The following is a 16,669-nucleotide window of genomic DNA, read 5'->3' as shown; positions in this document are numbered from 1 at the left end:
TGACCACTCTAGAAAAGAATTGAATGTTGAAAGTAGATAAAGGGATACGGGCTGAAGTGATAGCACAGCGGTAGGGCGTTTGCCTTACACGCAGCCAACATGGCCGACCTGAGTTCCATTCCTCTGCCCCTCTCGGAGAGCCCGGCAAGCTACCAAGAGTATCTCGCCCGCACGGCAGAGCCTGGCAAGCTCCCCGTGACGTATTCGATATGCCAAACACAGTAACAACAAAGTCTCCAATGGAGACGTTACTGGGCCCGCTCGAGCAAATCGATGAACAACGGGAGGGCCTTTACCTTTTTTAACCTCTCAGTATCTTTATTGTAAACCATAATGCCCAAAAGGAAAGAGGGGGAGGGGGAGGGGAGGAGGAGGTGCGAGAGGGAGGGGGGAGAGAGAGAGAGACAGACAGACAGACAGAAGGGGAGAGGGAGGGAGGGAAGGAGGGAGGAAGGGAGGGAGGGAGGGAAAGACGGCGAGAGAGCAGAAGAGAAGGGAGAGAGAGGGAGAAGGAGAGAGAGCGAGAGATCAGAAGAGAGGGGAGAGAGAGAGGGAGGGATGTAGAGGGAGAGGGAGAGAGAGATAGGAAAATACTACCATAGATGCGGGGGGGGAGAGGGAAACTGGGGGCTTTGGTGGTGGGAAATGTGCACTAGTAACGGGATGGGTGTTGGTATATTGTATGACTGAAACCTAATCATGAACAACCTTGGTGGATCTCACAGTGATTTAATAAGAAAAAAAAATTTTTTAAATCACATGCTGCTTCCTACCATTGTCTTATTGCTAGAATAATTGGTTCTTGCCATTTATCCTAGAGCTATCCGAAATGTTTTGTGGAGAGTGTTCATCAAAAGAAGGCAGATTCAAACTTTTTTGGGGTGGTCATTGAGATAATTGGGGAAGTTTTATGTTAAGAGTCAACTTTTATATTTTCCAGAAAGAGAAAACTCTCCAGAAAGGAACCCAAGTCGAATAAAATAAGCATTTCCAAGTCTCCTCCAGATTTGGAATCTCGCCCAGCTTTTCATAAAACGGAGATGAGAAATGGAAGCTTTAAAGGGAGCACAGAGCAGTCGCTGTCTTTGTGGGATTCTCAAACCTCAGGTCTTGAGGGCCCATATCAGGTCAGCTACCAGAAAGCCCAGACCAAGAAAAGCAGGAAATTGCACTTTTATGAGGTAGAAACTGGGCTAAGTTTTATTATTATAAAGTAGGAAACTCCTCAGGGCCAGTGGGTTGGTTGTAAGTCTGGCTCTCTTAAATATTTAGGACTTTGCCTCTTTGGAATGAAAGTCAGGGCAGCTTAAATTTTAATGCTGTTAGAGCTCTCTGATCCCAGCTGGCTCTGCCAGGCCCCAGATTGAGGGTGGATGAGGAGAAAAGTTCGCTGGGAGAGTCACGGTGCTTTAACAAGGCCTGCGGCTGGTCATCAGAAGCTCCTTGGGTCTCCCCACTGGGGAGGGATGTCAGGGCCCGGATGACCACAGGTGGACCTTATGCCCTCGCTTCTCACCAACCTGCCGTCCTCTGTTCTCTGGGACGTGTCCGTTTATAGCCATCTTCACTGTCTAAAGATGGGTATTTGATCGTCGTATAATTGAAACCCAAGCACAAAATTTGTAAGTCTACAACTGTACCTCATAGTGTCTCACTAATAAAAATGTTTTTAAAAAATAAATAAAGTAGGTGTCCCTGCAACCCCCATGGGAAGCCTGTGGAGCTGGCAGCTGTGTTCCTTATCTTCCCTGTGCCGTGAATTCAAAAAGTGGGTGCACAACACATGCATTTGGTGGCCGAGAACCACCTCCCAGCCTCCCTAGCAGAAGAACAAAGAGACCAGGACCACAGAGCGATGGTCAAAATAGTCCATGTGATGCAGAGCTTCTCACATACTTATAGCACATCTGAGGGGGTTCAAGATTCAGGACTTCACATAGGTCTGATTGATCATTTACAGAGGTAAAGCGTTTCGGTGGAGGCAATTCTCCTGGGAGGGGATGAACTCAAGGTAACGCTTTGTATCCCAGGGACATCTATATTGCTCTTCTCTATCCCTTGCGACTAGTAAATATTAAACAATTAAGTTTACTTCTTACTAAATACTTGCAGTTGTTTGGATAAACACAGTAAGAGATATCAATTCCAAAACTTAGTTACCTGGACTCCGAGGGCAAGCCCATTGGGCTTTACCATAAGTCCCAGACTAGGTCCTCAGGCCAGTTCAGCTTGTTCTTTCCCATGGGGGTCCTGTCTCTTAAGTCATAACAGCTGGAATCAAAACCATGCTTTTATGCTTTCCAGACTGTCCCATTTCAATACCAGGGCAGCTTCACCACTCACCCCGGGTACATCCCAGTCCCACAGCGGCACCTTTCTTTTGGGGTGTTAGGAACTGCAGCAACTGAAGCCTGAGTCAAGTAATTATGACCAATGCCCAGGAGTAGATATATTTCAGAGTCAACCAACTCCCAAATATCAGGAACGGAGCAATAATGGTCTTTCTGTGTTTAGGCGGCAATGAACATTGCTCTATAGTAAAATATGGAAAGACTATAGCGGAACTAGAAAAGCAGGTAATTCACTACAGATAATAAGTCCAGTATCACCTACATAACCAAGCCTGACTTGGGGAATTATAAAGCACAAAGGAAAGGTTAAAGACAAACTTCCAGGATTAGGGGTGATGGCAAGGGCACTTAAGTTTCTCTGGGTGGAGGAATATGGGCAATTTACTGATGAAGCCTGAAGCACGTAAGGTTAATATCCACCACTGTGCTGGGTGAATGAATGCCCGCCAAGCAGATGTCTTTGCGCCAGGACATTGGCGACTGGATAATAGGTCTCCAGTCTACTTGACTCCGATTTTAGCAATGGGCTGAGCTAGAACTCTGCTTTCCTACAGTCAACTTATCCAGCCAGCTTTTCTCCAGCCAGCAGCTGGAGCTAGAAAGATCTAAAAATGAATGTAGGCTCGCGTGAGAATGCAAAGATCACCTCAGAGCCTGCCTCTCCAAAGCTATTTCTCTGGGGGGAGGGACAAGTGCTGGGACTTGTTCGCGCCTAAGCACAATCTGGAAAAAGAGACGGCTTGAATTAGCAGCTTAGGAAGGAAAGCAAAGAGGTGGCGACTTGGGATCCCGGGATGCAGGCGCAGATGGAGACAGATTCTCTGATTTCACCCCCTACACGGTTCCAAGTTTCCTTTTCCCCAAACAATGAGGGGGGGGGCACAGTTCTTACAGAGAGAGATGCCCAGACACCAAGTGGAAAAAGGTTTTCTCTGCAAGATCAGCTCAAACTGGAACAGGGGTGGGAAGGGGAGTGGGTGATGCGGGAATGACTGACCACTAGAGTGTCTGCCTTGGGTTCCCAGGCCCGACCTGTGAGGGGACTTGGCTCAGACTGAAACAGGTGAATGGAGCACTTGGCGGGAAGGGTTGCGGGTGTTGCCACACCCAGAAGTGCTCAGGGGATACTTCTGCCTCTGACCTCAGGAATCATCCCTGGGGGTGCTCAGGGGACCATATGGGATGCCGGGGATTGAACCTGGTTGGCTGCGGGCAAAGCGGGTATTCTGTACTCCCTGGATCCGACTTCGGATATCCTATACAGGCTATTTCCTGGACTCTCTCTGGCCTGGAACCCAGCACTTTCTGGTCGCGTCATAGGCATGTCTGGGTGTCTGTTCCCATAATGCTCACTTCCTGCACCCCTTTGCAGCTGAAGAGCAGAAATGAAGACCTGGGGGTGCAAACACCCCTCTATTATTTATGATGATGTGATAATTTCTCTCCTCTGTGTCTTAGTCAAGGCATCTGGTCTCATTTGCCCCCAAAAGACTAGTCTCTCATGCCAGCACCCCTTAGCACACAGGATTAGTCACGCATGGGTTCATCTGCATGATCTGTGATGCCACTAGTAATTTCTAACTCCCATGACAGCCATCCACCCCAGGCACAGCATCTGCCAGAGGGCAGGTGCTTATTAGATGTGAATTAAATACAGGAGAGAAAATCTTACGCCGAGAAGGAAATGCACAAGGGCAACATGGTTGGACTCTGCCAGGCCCCATTTTCCTGGTGTGAAGAGCAGAAATGTAAGCGAGGGAAGATATAGCTCAGGGAAAAGCAAAAGATCTCTGTTCTGCTCAAATTAAGGCAGATGTGGCAATTTCGCACGATAAAGTTCATCGAATGGGCACCTTTGACCTATGTCCAGCAGGGTTGGCTGCAAAGATTGACACAGGCGGGGCTGGAGCGATAGCACAGCGGGTAGGGTGCTTGCCTTGCATGTGGTCGACCCGGGTTCGATTCTCAGCATCCCATATGGTCCCCCGAGCACCGCAGGAGGAGTAATTCCTGAGTACAGAGCCAGGAGTAACCCCTGTGCATCGCCGGGTGTGACCCAAAAAGAAAAAAAAAAGATTGACACAGGCAGGCAGACTCGGTGGCTTGTCCAGGGTGTAACACACCCTCATCCCCAAGCAAGGGGTTAAGCAGGCCGTTTTCTGAGCGTGATTCCTATCCTGAGTCCTGACTCCCTGACTCCAGGCACAGAAGCCAATTTAACAGGTACATTAAGAGCGGTTCACAGGTACACTGAGAGCAAAGACTGGGATATTTCCACAGCTGTGGCCAGCAGAGTAATAAACTCTCAGCCAACACTTGTAATGAAGAGCACTGAGTCAGGGTAATCTATCCAAGTCTCCCAGGCACACATCTGCAGCCCTGATTGTCTAAACAACCTAAACTTGTTTTACCCCAGGGCTTATCCCCACTCTCAGGGTTATTCAGAAGGGGGTGATTTGCCACAGTCAGAGAAGTCATTGTCATAATTACTTCCTATTATATCCTTAATTAAAAACACTTTCGTGTTTAAATCTATTTTAAAAGTAGTCATGGGGGCTTCCACAACAAAACTATTTTTCTTCTTTTTTTTTAAGTAAAAGTAAAGTAAGTAAAGGCCCTCCCGTTGATCATCGATTTGCTCAAGCGGGCCCAGTAACGTCTCCATTGGAGACTTTGTTGTTACTGTGTGTGGCATATCGAATACGTCACGGGGGGCTTGCCAGGCTCTGCCGTGTGGGCAAGATACTCTCGGTAGCTTGCCGGGCTCTCTGAGAGGGGCGGAGGAATCGAACTCAGGTCGGCCATGTTGGCTGCGTGCAAGGCAAACGCCCTACCGCTGTGCTATCGCTCCAGCCCTTTTTTAAATGGTCCACAAAAACTTATTACACTCCATTTTTCAACACCAATCCTACCACCATTATACCTCCCCACCACCATTATTTCCAATTTTCTCATCACCACCCAAGCCTGCCCCAAAAGCAGATGCTAAATAATTTATTTTGTGTTGCTTGTTAAGAGTAATGCACTAAAAATAGTCAAAAAGGTTTCCTTAGAGGAAAGTGTGTAAAAATTGTTGTATTTCACCTTGGAGCCATTAAGCCCTTCTGTAAGAGATCACTAACATGTTGTTATAGGTTGAGCCTTAGATAGATAGATAGATAGATAGATAGAGAGAGAGATTTTTTTTTATCAAGATCGGTTACCTTCAACTTTACCCCCATCAGCTACTTTTGGTATATCAGTAGCATAAAGTTTGAGATGTTGCTCTAGGAATTCTAAAATTTTAAATAGGGTGTGAAAGCTGGAGTCCAATTGTTTTTAACTGGATGGTGATTTGGGGGTCCAGAGGCATCTCTGCAGCATGTTGCTCTCTTCCAAGATTTATTAGTGAGACTCTGGATCATGGCCATTAATGAGCTTATGAGGAAGGCAGAGACAGTTTCTGGGCATGACCCCCAGGAACCCTGAAGGGTGGGGAGGTGTGGGGAGGGTCCCTTCCCGACTCCCTGCAAGCCTGAAGGTTTCAGTCACGAGCCCCGCATACGTAGGTTTCTCAGAAGATTCATTCTCCTGCGTGAGGGGCTCATCCCAAGCCTGTGAAGGTCAGCCGTGAGCATGGCAGCGACTGGGTTCTAGAATTTGCAGCTGCCAGGGTTCTGTTGAGGTAGGTGAGGGACTCGCCTGCTCTCCCTCAGAGGTTTCCCCGATGAAGTCCGTCTGGCTCAGGTGAGGCGGCGTCTCTGCAGTGTGTTGCTCTCTTCCAAGATTTATTTGTGAGTCTCCAAGGTCTATTTTTCAATGTGGGCTGGACTGAACAGTTGTCCAGATTTGATGTAAGAGACACTCAGCTTCACCAATCACTGGGGACATGCGGACCAAAATGGCAACTCAATGCCACTCGCACCAGTAGAATGACTCTTTTGACCTCCTTTTTAAAATTAAGTGGTGAGGAGGTGGAAAATCAAAGCCTCCGGGGACGAGGAGGCAATCGGAACAGCCACGGTGGCCCAGAGAGTGGACTCCTCAGATGTTGCAGGAAATCTTGTTACCACATGAATGAAGCTGTGTGAAATAAGAGTCACAGAAGGACAGAAACATGTCCTTCTGTGTACAATGAGGTCCCTACAGGAATCAAACGCATAGAGAAAAGGAAGCACAAGGGGTGGGAGAAGAAAGGGGGTGTGATTATGAGGCAGACTTTTTATTCAGAAATGGGCAGGAGAGATAGCACAGTGAGTAGGGCATTTCCCTTGCACAGGGCCGACCTGGGTTTGATCCCCAGCATCCCATATGGTCCCCCAGGCATCACAAGGAGTAATTCCTGAGAGCAGAGTCAGGATAATCTCTGAGCATCACTGGATATGACCCAAAAAGGAAAAAAAAAAGAAGAAGAAATATTTTAAAGTTATAGAATCAATGGTAGCCATGTTTGGACCCCATCACAAATGCATTTAATGTTGCTTAAAAATTAATGCATTGGTAAATTGCATATTTCACATATTTTACCACAATAAAATTAATTTCTTAAAGCAACCTGTGCACCTGCCCTCGGGGTGATGCTATTTTATTTTTGTAAATTTTATTTTACATACATAACCACAAACACATAAAGTGTCATATGCACAAAATTATTGTTCAGGCCTGGTTTATAATGGCAAAATATTGGAGGACATCTAAATGACCACATGAGAGTACAAGTTAAATAAATTATCATTCCAAGGATACAGTGGAAAATTTTTCTGCTGTAAAAATGAATTGAGATGCTTTTTGCAAGTTTATATGGAAAGTTTCCCAAGATAAATAATGGAGTAGAAAAAAAAACCAAGGGGCAGAGCAATGTGAATAATATGGAAGGATTTGGTTTAAAAATGGGAGAATATGTTCTTAAACTCTTTATATGCATGATATTCTCTTGGAAATATGGACAAGAAACTAATACATACTGTGAAGAGGGGAGATGGGGCAGGAGAAGGAGGGAGGCTTTTCCCACCCCCTGTTAAAATTTTTCCAGGTAAACTTTTCTTCTGAGAACTATGTTTATTGGTAAAGACCAATAGAAACTATCTTTAAAAAAAGGTGGGGGTGGTGGAGCTATTTCAAAAACAATAAAAATTATGAGGAATTTTTACTAGCTTGAACACCAGATGGTGGTCAGTTAACTCGGATGTCATGCATTCATTTCCTGGAGCTGCTACAGCAAATTTCCACAAAATAGATATTCCATAAAAGCAAAGGCAAACATCTGAAATGAATAATGTTGCATGCAAGGTCATTTTCTCCCCCTCTGAAGACTCCTGTTGGGACATGTTCTAGTCTCTCTCTTTTATTTTTTTTTTCACTTTGGGAGCTTTGATTGACAGTGCCATAAAGGATATGGTTTCATGCAAAAAAAAAATGTTCTAACACCTCCCCCTCCCCCAGAGTGTCTTCAACCCTCCACCATTCCCTCAAGGTCGGTCTTGCATATCACTCCTGCCTCCCTCCCCTGCCATAATAAGATCAATTCTGTACCCCAGTTCTCTTTTAGATTCTGGTAGTAGTGGTGGTCCCATCTGCTCCGAGGCCTGTGGATTCCTTCCTTCATGTTCCTCCTCTATCTTCACCTGGGCTTCTCCCTGAGTCTATGTCTCTTGATCAGAATGTCCCCTTTAGACAGACATAGAAGGACTGCACTCATTTGGGGAATATAAAGTAACAGAAAGGGAGACTAACAATAGTATAAATAAGCACCAGGAGGATCACTCCATGGCTTGGAGGCCAGCCTCACACGCTGGGGGAAAGGCAGCTCAGATAGAGAAGGGAACGCCAAGTAAAGGGTGCTTGGAGGGCCTGCTCAGGATGGGAGATGCGTGCTAAAAGTAGACTATAGATCAAACATGATGGCCACTCAATACCTCTATTGCAAACCACAACATCCAAAATGAGAGAGAGAGAGAGAGAGAGAGAGAGATAGTATGTAAAAGGGAATGCCCTGCCACAGAAGCAGGGCAGAGTGGGGGGGGGGGATGAGGTAGAGGTGGGGGAGGTACACTGGGATCATTGGTGGTGGAGAATGGATACTGGTGGAGGGATGGGTACTCAAACATTGCATGACTGAAACGTAACCACGGATGTTTGTAAGTCTGTAACTGTACCTCACAGGAATCCATTACAAAAAATAAATTTTAAAAAAAGTCCCCTTTATGTAAGAATCAGACTTAGGGTTCATCTTCATGACCACTTCTAACCTTGACATACTTGCCAATACCCTACTTCCAAATAAGGTCACACCCAAAGGTCCCAGATGGGGGCTGAAACGATAGTACAGCAGGTAGGGAGTTTGTCTTGCACTCAGCTGACCCGGGTTCGATTCCCAGCATTCCATATGGTTCCCCGAGCGCTGCCAGGAGTAATTCCTGCGTGCAAAGCCAGGAGTAACCCTTGTGCATCGCTGGGTGTGACCCCCAAAAGAAAGCCAAAAAAAAAAAAAAGGAAGCAATGGTCCCAGATGGACATTAATTTTTTGGAAGAAAACTAAAAGTCCCAGACCAGGTTCAAACCATTATGCTGGTGTTTCCATGTGTTAACAAGGACTTTTTAAAAATAAGACATGATAAGACATGTATCACATGTACACAGCCATGAGAGTACCCAGGAAGGAGTAACTCAAAAGAGTCAGAATTTGGGCTTAAGTAACATCTTAACAATGAATTATCATTCAGTTTTAGAGAAGTTATGAGGCAAAAAGGAAGAGCTAAGCTTCTAGAATAGTAAACGGTGAGAAGTTTAAAAGATGGGGGAAGAGTAAACCCGGTTAGTAAGATTTGTTCTGTAGATTCCTCCGGAAGTGACCGGACTGAGAATCCTCTTGGCTGATTCCCTTCTGTGCTTCCTGGTAGAAAAGAGAGGACATATCTCTGTCCTCTTGAGACAGGTATGGGAGGGACAGGAAGCATTTTGTTGTATCTGCTTCTTAGTTGCCTTCAGCTCAAACTAAGTGATATGTATGCCCCCACAAAGTAAACAAAGTCAACCTTTCCCCCAGAGACAAAACAGTGGCAATGAGAGAGTAAGCCAAATTTTCCAGTCAATTAAAGGCGTTTTCTACATGAAGGAGTTTGAAGCTTACTTCATTGTCAGATTGTTCCCTGTCGTCTCCTTGATGGAAGGACCTTTTTTCTGAGCCCCTTCCAAGAGATCCTACTGCCTTGCTCCCCCCTGGGGAAGGCTGGGGTAGAGATGACCCAAAGGAGCATCTGATGGGGCCAACACAAGAACTGCTGGTCCTTGTGGTCATTGCTGGTTGCTCCTGTTGATCTGTCTGTGATGGTATTGCCCACCCGCTTCGCTTATTCCTATTCCATCAGTTCCCTTGGGGACTACGTTGGCAGCTGAGCTAAGCTAACCTGCTTAGTTAGAGAATAATCACACTTTAATAACCTGCACAGGGTATTGACTCGTTGTTAACTCAAGTGCCAACTGCTGATCCCAGACAGGAGTCCGGTTCACAGACATTCCCATGTCCCTAAGATGCAGACAGTATTTCTCTGGCTGGAAGAACAGTTGTGTTTTCTACTCCTGATGGTGATCTCTGGGTGATGAACTGAGCTGTTCTATATGGCAGCGCTGAGGAGTTTAACTGGACTTGCCTGCATTCACCCTCCACTTGTTCTGTTTCTGGGGTCTGCTGCTGATGCACAAGGGCCCCTGCCTTGATTCAGCCCCCATACCTGCATCTCATGGTACTCTCCAGCCTCTTGCAAGTGGTGAAAGATGGAGATGATGGTGGCCGAGAAGCAGGCCATGGGGTTGAGTCACCTGCATTCAGATATCATACATGTCGCTCCCCAGCAGGCATGGAAGCTGTCTCCGAGCAGGTGACACCAACTCGGGATCAGAGGAATGTGAAGAAGTGTGGTCAGTGCTCAAGGAAGGGCATTAGCTGATAACAAGATTGCTGAGATGGACACCGAATTTCACATATGGGGTTGGCAAGGCAGGCCAGGAGGGCAACGGGATAGTACCCAGGTGTGTCTGTATGTTGAGGTGAGGTAGGTTTAGGGGTTCTGAAAGAAGTCAGAATCATTAAGTAGAACCAAATTGAGTTTATAAAAGTTCCTTAGTATAATAAGGAGATACTGGAGCATTAGGGCAAGGGGGAAATCAATAAATATGATCTGACTTACATCATTTGGCTCTCCTTGCTAGTCAGAGGGTTGTGTACACACCAGTGTACACACGGTAGAGTCAAAACAGGGAGACCAAAGACATGGCCAGGAAGGTCTCCACATAGAGGTGGTGGGTGGGAGCTGGAGGCGATGGGGAGGTGAGTGGGTGGGATGGGAAACGCAATATGGGTACAGAGCTGATAGAACTTGCCGACACATTTGACAATAGAGAGAGAAGACTCAGTACTTACTTCCTGTGGTTTGTTTGTTCATTCGCTAATGGGGAGAGGGTCAAAAATTCTGTCCAGGGTTTTTGTTTGTGTTCTAAATAGAGTTGGAAAGACGGAGGCAGCATATGTATGAGGCTTAGGAAACGGGGGAAGACATCAGGCCTGGAGATAAATTTGGAAGTCATCAGCATATAGATGATATTTTGAGTTATGGGACCATAACAAATCACTTCGGATGAAAGAGTAAAAAGAGAAGGGGGGGGGGGAAGGCCATGGATCAATGGTTTTCTAACATGTTTACCAGGTTTTTAAGGCAATTTTAAGAAGACTGAAAATAAAGAAAATGAAATAACATGGGAAGCAACAAAAAGGTTATTCTGAAAGAAATAACAAGTCTCTGGAATCAAATTCTGCTGGAAGAACCACTGAGAGATCCCACGGGACCCCCCTGAGTCGTGACAAGATGACGGTCATCATCAGTGACCTGGACCCAAGCTGATGGCCTGCCATGGTGAGGAGAAAGCTGGACTAGACTGAGAGAGAATGGGAGTGGGGGTCTTCAGGGGCTCCTTCCCTACAGGGCCCCGAAGATACCAAGCTCAACAAGCATCCAGGTAGATGGCCACCCCTTACCAGTCACATCTCCCATGCACCTGGACAAAGTGGCCACACTGGAGGTGGCTACAGAGAGAAGTAATCATTCACCCTTCACTCTGAGCTCTGCTTCACCCGAGAAGAGGGTATCACCAGCGTCATTTGACCAGGATGCAGTAACTCATCGTACTTGGTGGTGTGGGATTGGACCACACCCAGCAGTGATCAGAGATCACTCCGGGATCATTCCTGCCGAAGATCAGATGACGATAAGAGGGGAACAAACTGCGATCAGCCAGTGTGCAAGGCAAGCGCCTCAGGCCCTATCCTAGGTCTCTCTAGCCCATTCATTTTAAAAATATAATTAAACAGTACATATTTCTCTGTTAAAGTCATTGCAAAGAGGTAAGTGTTTGTTCTAAACCAGAAGAAAATGTGTGACCAAGAAATCTACGGAAGCCTGAGGCCTGCGGTGTGAAGTGGGGCCTGAAGCACAGGTTGGTGGGGGAGGGGGGGCAGGGGGCGGTGGCATGAGGGGGAGGAGGAGGGGGGGAGGGAGAAGGAAGGGGAGGGAGAAGAGGAGGAGGGGGAGGAGGAGGGGGATGGAGAAGGGGAGGGAAAGGAGGAGGAGGGGGAGGAGGACGACAAGGAAGAGGAGGGAGAGGAGGAGAAGAAGGAGGAGGGGGAGGAAGAAAAAGAGGAAGAGGGGAAGGAAGAGAAGAAGGAGGAGGGGGAGGAGGGGAAGGAGGAAGAGAGGAGGGGGAGGAGGAGGAAGAGGAGGAGGAGAAGGAAGAGGTGGAGGAGGGAAGGAAGAGGAGGAGGAGAGGAAGGAGGGTGAGGAGGAGGAGAGGGAGGAGGGGGAGGGGGAGGAAAACGAAGGGAGGGAGGAGGGGGAGGAGGAGTAGGGGAAGGAGGAGGAGGAAGAGAGGAGGGGAGGGGGAAGAGGAGGGGAGGGGGAAGAGGAGGAGGAGGAGAAGGAGGAGGGGATGGAGGAGGAGGAGGAGGAGGAGGAGGAGGAGGAGGAGGAAGAGTAGGAGGAGGAGGAAGAGGAGAAGGAGGGGGAGGAAGAGGGGGAGGGGGATGAGGAGGGGGAAGGAGGGGAAGGAGGAGGGGTAGAAGGAGGGGGAGGAGGAGGGGGGAGAAGGAGGAGAAGGAGGGGAAGAGGCTCCTCTGGTCGCTCCTGGGTTTCCTCCTGGGTGGAGGTGTCCTGGCCACTAGAAGCTGTTCTTTGGTGTTCTGACCATCACATGCCCTGAAGTCTCAGCATTTCTGCAGTGGCATTGGAAATTGGAGACGCTGGATGCATGTACAGGACCAGAGGTCCTGCTCTGTGACCTCTCCTGGAGCACAGTGCCAGCTCTTTTTGTAAGTAGGAGGAGGGGAGAACCATCTTCCCAGCATCGTTATAATTAAAACGATGTGGGCTCAGCAGAAAAGCAAAGGAACCAGCAAGAGAGAGAGAGAGAGAGAGAGAGAGAGAGACTTGACCGGCTCAATCTCTGAGCCCAAAAGCCCAGGGCAGCAGCTCATCAGACCAGATGTGCCCCTGTCTGGTTTTCCCTCTCAGTTCTGATCCTACTGAAGTGGCCCAGGAAGAGCATAATAGTCGATCCATTACCCTTCACCCCATGAGCTTACAAATGTGGACTTCTCCATGTGGAAAAGTGAGGGGCTCTCTCAATTTCTTTCTTTCTTTCCCCCAAGTGATCCAAGTACAGTTGAGATGATGGCACCGAATCTCAGATCAGACACCCAATCCACATCCATCCTTCATTCATGAACTTAACAAAAACATGTCAAAGCCCAGTTACATGTCAGGAGCTGCTCTGGGCAGCCACATGGGAATGAACGTTGCGCTGAGTAAAAGTGGCAACGGTCCCTTCAAACTCACCATCCCGGGGCACGAACAGACAATGCACCCACCAAGGAACAAGACTGATTCTCGTTTCAAATGCTAACAAAAGTTACCAAGAGCACAATCAAGAAGAAACCGAGGTGGCAGGCAGGGGGCATGGGACAACTGGAATGTGAACAAAGGACTGAGGGTAGACGATTTATTGCAAGAATCAAAGTGAGAGGCAGGGAAGAGCTGGAGGGTGTTTGAGGATTGTCAGGAAGACCAGCCAGGCCAGAACTGAATGAGAGAAGAACAAGGAGGAATCTGTGTAAATGTACAGACATCAGACAAACAGAGAGAGGTGGGCCATGACAAAAATATTGGATTTTATCTAAATGTGCTGAGAAGCTCTTAGAGGCGTCAAGGCAAAATGGTCTAATCTGATTTATATTGAACATTATCACTCTGGCTGTTTTGTGGAGTAGAAGCAATCAGGAGGTGATTGCCCACAAGAGATGACGATGCCTTGGATAGGATGACAGTGGTGGAGGTGATATCTATTATCCATGACTGGTGTGATAAATTTCCATTAACAGCTGCCTTAAGGAAGCTAGGATTCATGATCTCATCCTTCTGGAGCCTGGAATTCCAAAATAGTGCCATGAGGCCATGAAGCTAAGGTGTTTTTCTTTTCTTTTCTTTTTCTTTTTCTTTCCTTTTCTCTTCTAGTTTTGGTGTTGGAGCTATACCCAGTGGTGCTCAAGGCTTTCTCCTGGCTTTGCACTCAGGGATCACCCCTGGCAATGCTCAGGAGATCATATGGAATGCTGGGAATTGAACCCAGGCCTGCCGAGAGCAATGCCAGCACCCTATTGCTGTACTATCTCTCCAGCCCTCCTCTTCTACAAGCTCTAGGAATAAGCTCTTTGTTGCTCATTCGAGATTTTTTGTCCCTAGAGTTATAGGACCAAGGTCCAAGCTTTCTTGTAGGCTGCGAGACAAGGGCTGTTTCCAGATTCTAGCAGCTATCACGGGTCTTGACTTCTGATCTGTTTTCATTCTCAGAATCAGTAATTATTTGATACTTTCTCACATGCCATCTCTCTGATCTATCTTCTGTGGGACAGGCCTGATCACCTCGCACCCAGGCCCCGTTTCCACATGGTTTCTGCTCAAGTGCCCAGTCCTGTTCTTCCTCACCAATAGGGTGCACAGCGGATTCAACACTTGGATGATATAATGAAAAGTGGTCCCGGTCAAAGTTCTCATAAGAGACTGGCCAAGGTGGCACCTCTCCCTGAGGAGATTGTTGGTAACTTCTCAGCACTCAGTCCAGCAGTTCCGGCCCAAGGTTCTCAGTAAGATTTCCTCCTTCCTCCACTCATCTGAGTTCACCCCTGCTCTTCAGCTGGGTCCTCACTAGTTGCTGCAACTTCGCTTGGTTTACACTCTCAGCCACATAATGCATCTTTCTTGTTCACTCACCACCACCTGCCTGAGCTGTCTCCAATCTCCCTACATAAGGAATCAGTACAGAGTACAAAAATGTCCCTTCAAAGGAGTAGAAGCAATTCTGTGTTTGAATGCAGCATTGTTTGCAAGAGCTAATAACTGGAAACAATCTAAATACCCATCCACTGACCAATGGATAAAGAAGATTAGCGTAGATACAAAACAGAATACTATTCTGCAATTAAAAAGGTGAAATCTTCAAAGAATCAATATATAATCCAGTCACATGAAATCCTACCATCAGCAGAAATGTGGATGGATTTCACTTAGACATGAGCTATAAAGAAAACAGGCAAATAAGCAAAAGCAAAAGCAAATTTCTGGTTACCAGAAGGAAAGGGAGAGGTCAGAGCACTCTGATTGCAGAGGACAGAACTGAACTCTCAGGGTTGATGTGAACTGCACCGACTTTCAATGACGTGAAACTACAACGTACAAAGCACTATAATGCCATCTTCAATCTAAAAAAATACAGTAATTTTACTGTAATCCCATCCTCTCCATCATTATGGAGAGCCTTCCTCTCAAGCACATCTCTTCAAATTGCCTGAAGCATGAGCTCTTGCAGGGAAATTTAAGTAAGTTGTGTATCTGTGGTCCATTTGGGACCCCAGACTACCCACCCCTGATCCCCTTCCTTTGCCATTATCTCTCCTTTGTTGAGTTGGCCCTTCACAGCTCCTTCTTTCTGAGAACACCCTACCACATGAAAACAACAGCAAAATCTCCCACGTCAGGATGAAATCTAATCATCCTCGCTGCCACGCCACCCAGGAGAGAAGTTATTAGCTCAATTTGTCAGACATCCATTGAAATGTTTGCCCGCTGCCGTCTCTCACCTCAGATGTCTGCTCTGTATTTTAAGCTCTTAAGAAGACACATATGACAGCTTTAAACTATAGACGGTCACCTTCAAAAGGATATTTCATCTTGATGTCGATAAGATAAACAATCAAATGGATGTCGGTGCCAGCCCAAACCATGGACCAGAGCCAGAGCCCCTCTGGGAGCTTGGGGCCATGCGTGTGCCAGAAAGCAGATGGCAGCTTCATGTTTCACAGGTCACTACTTGTCCTACTGTCACCTTGACATGAAACGGTAAATGAACCCAGACCCAGCAGAAAACCTCCAGTACTCAACTGCTACCATCCTCATGAACGCTTTCCACATGCTTGGGCCGAGCCTCACCCAGACTTGAATGCATTTCTGGACCCTGCGGCCACATTCACAGCCATGCAACAATTCATACCTCACACCACCCATACTCCAAGGGCACCACACCACATTTGATGGGGGTTAAAGTAGGAGGCAACCAATCTTAGAGGGAAATATTTTTTACATATATATATAAGCACACACAAGGCTCAGCCTTTAACAACATGTTAGTGACCTCTTATCATGATCACGATCATCCTGCTTCCGTCAATTGCCTCAAGCAGGCACCAGTAACGTCTCCTTCATCCTAGCCCTGAGATTCTAAAAAGTGCCACATTCAAGGCTCTTTCAGGGTTAGGAGAATGAGACCCATCATTGTTACTGGTATTTAGCATATTCGGTACACCACGGGGAGTTTGCCAGACTCTGCCGTGTGGGCAGGTTACATTTGGTAGTCTGCCAGGTTGTCCAAAGCAAGAATGAGATAATAAGATGATCTCTTATAGAAGGGCTTAATGGCCTCTGGGTTAAAAAAATACAACAATCTTCACACTCTTTCCTCAAAGGAAAAATTTTTGGAGCATTTTCAGTGGTTTTTCATAACAAACAATACAAAATAAATTATTGCAGTTCTGCTTTGGGGCAGGGGTTGGAATTTGGGATGGAAACATCCGAAATATGGTGGTGGGAAGGTGTAATGGTGATGGGACTGGTGTTCAAATGTTAAATGCAATCAAATATTGTGAACTACTTTATAAAATTTTTTTAAAAATAAGAAAAAAAGTTAAATGAGTTCAAAGTGTGTTTATTTGCTCACCCATGCCTAAGTCTCTGCTCTTGTGA

This window comes from Sorex fumeus, unplaced genomic scaffold (genome assembly GCF_029834395.1).
Source record: "Sorex fumeus unplaced genomic scaffold, SorFum_2.1 ptg000041l, whole genome shotgun sequence".
In the NCBI taxonomy this organism is placed as follows: domain Eukaryota; kingdom Metazoa; phylum Chordata; class Mammalia; order Eulipotyphla; family Soricidae; genus Sorex; species Sorex fumeus.
Note: the sequence above shows the minus strand (reverse complement) of the source record.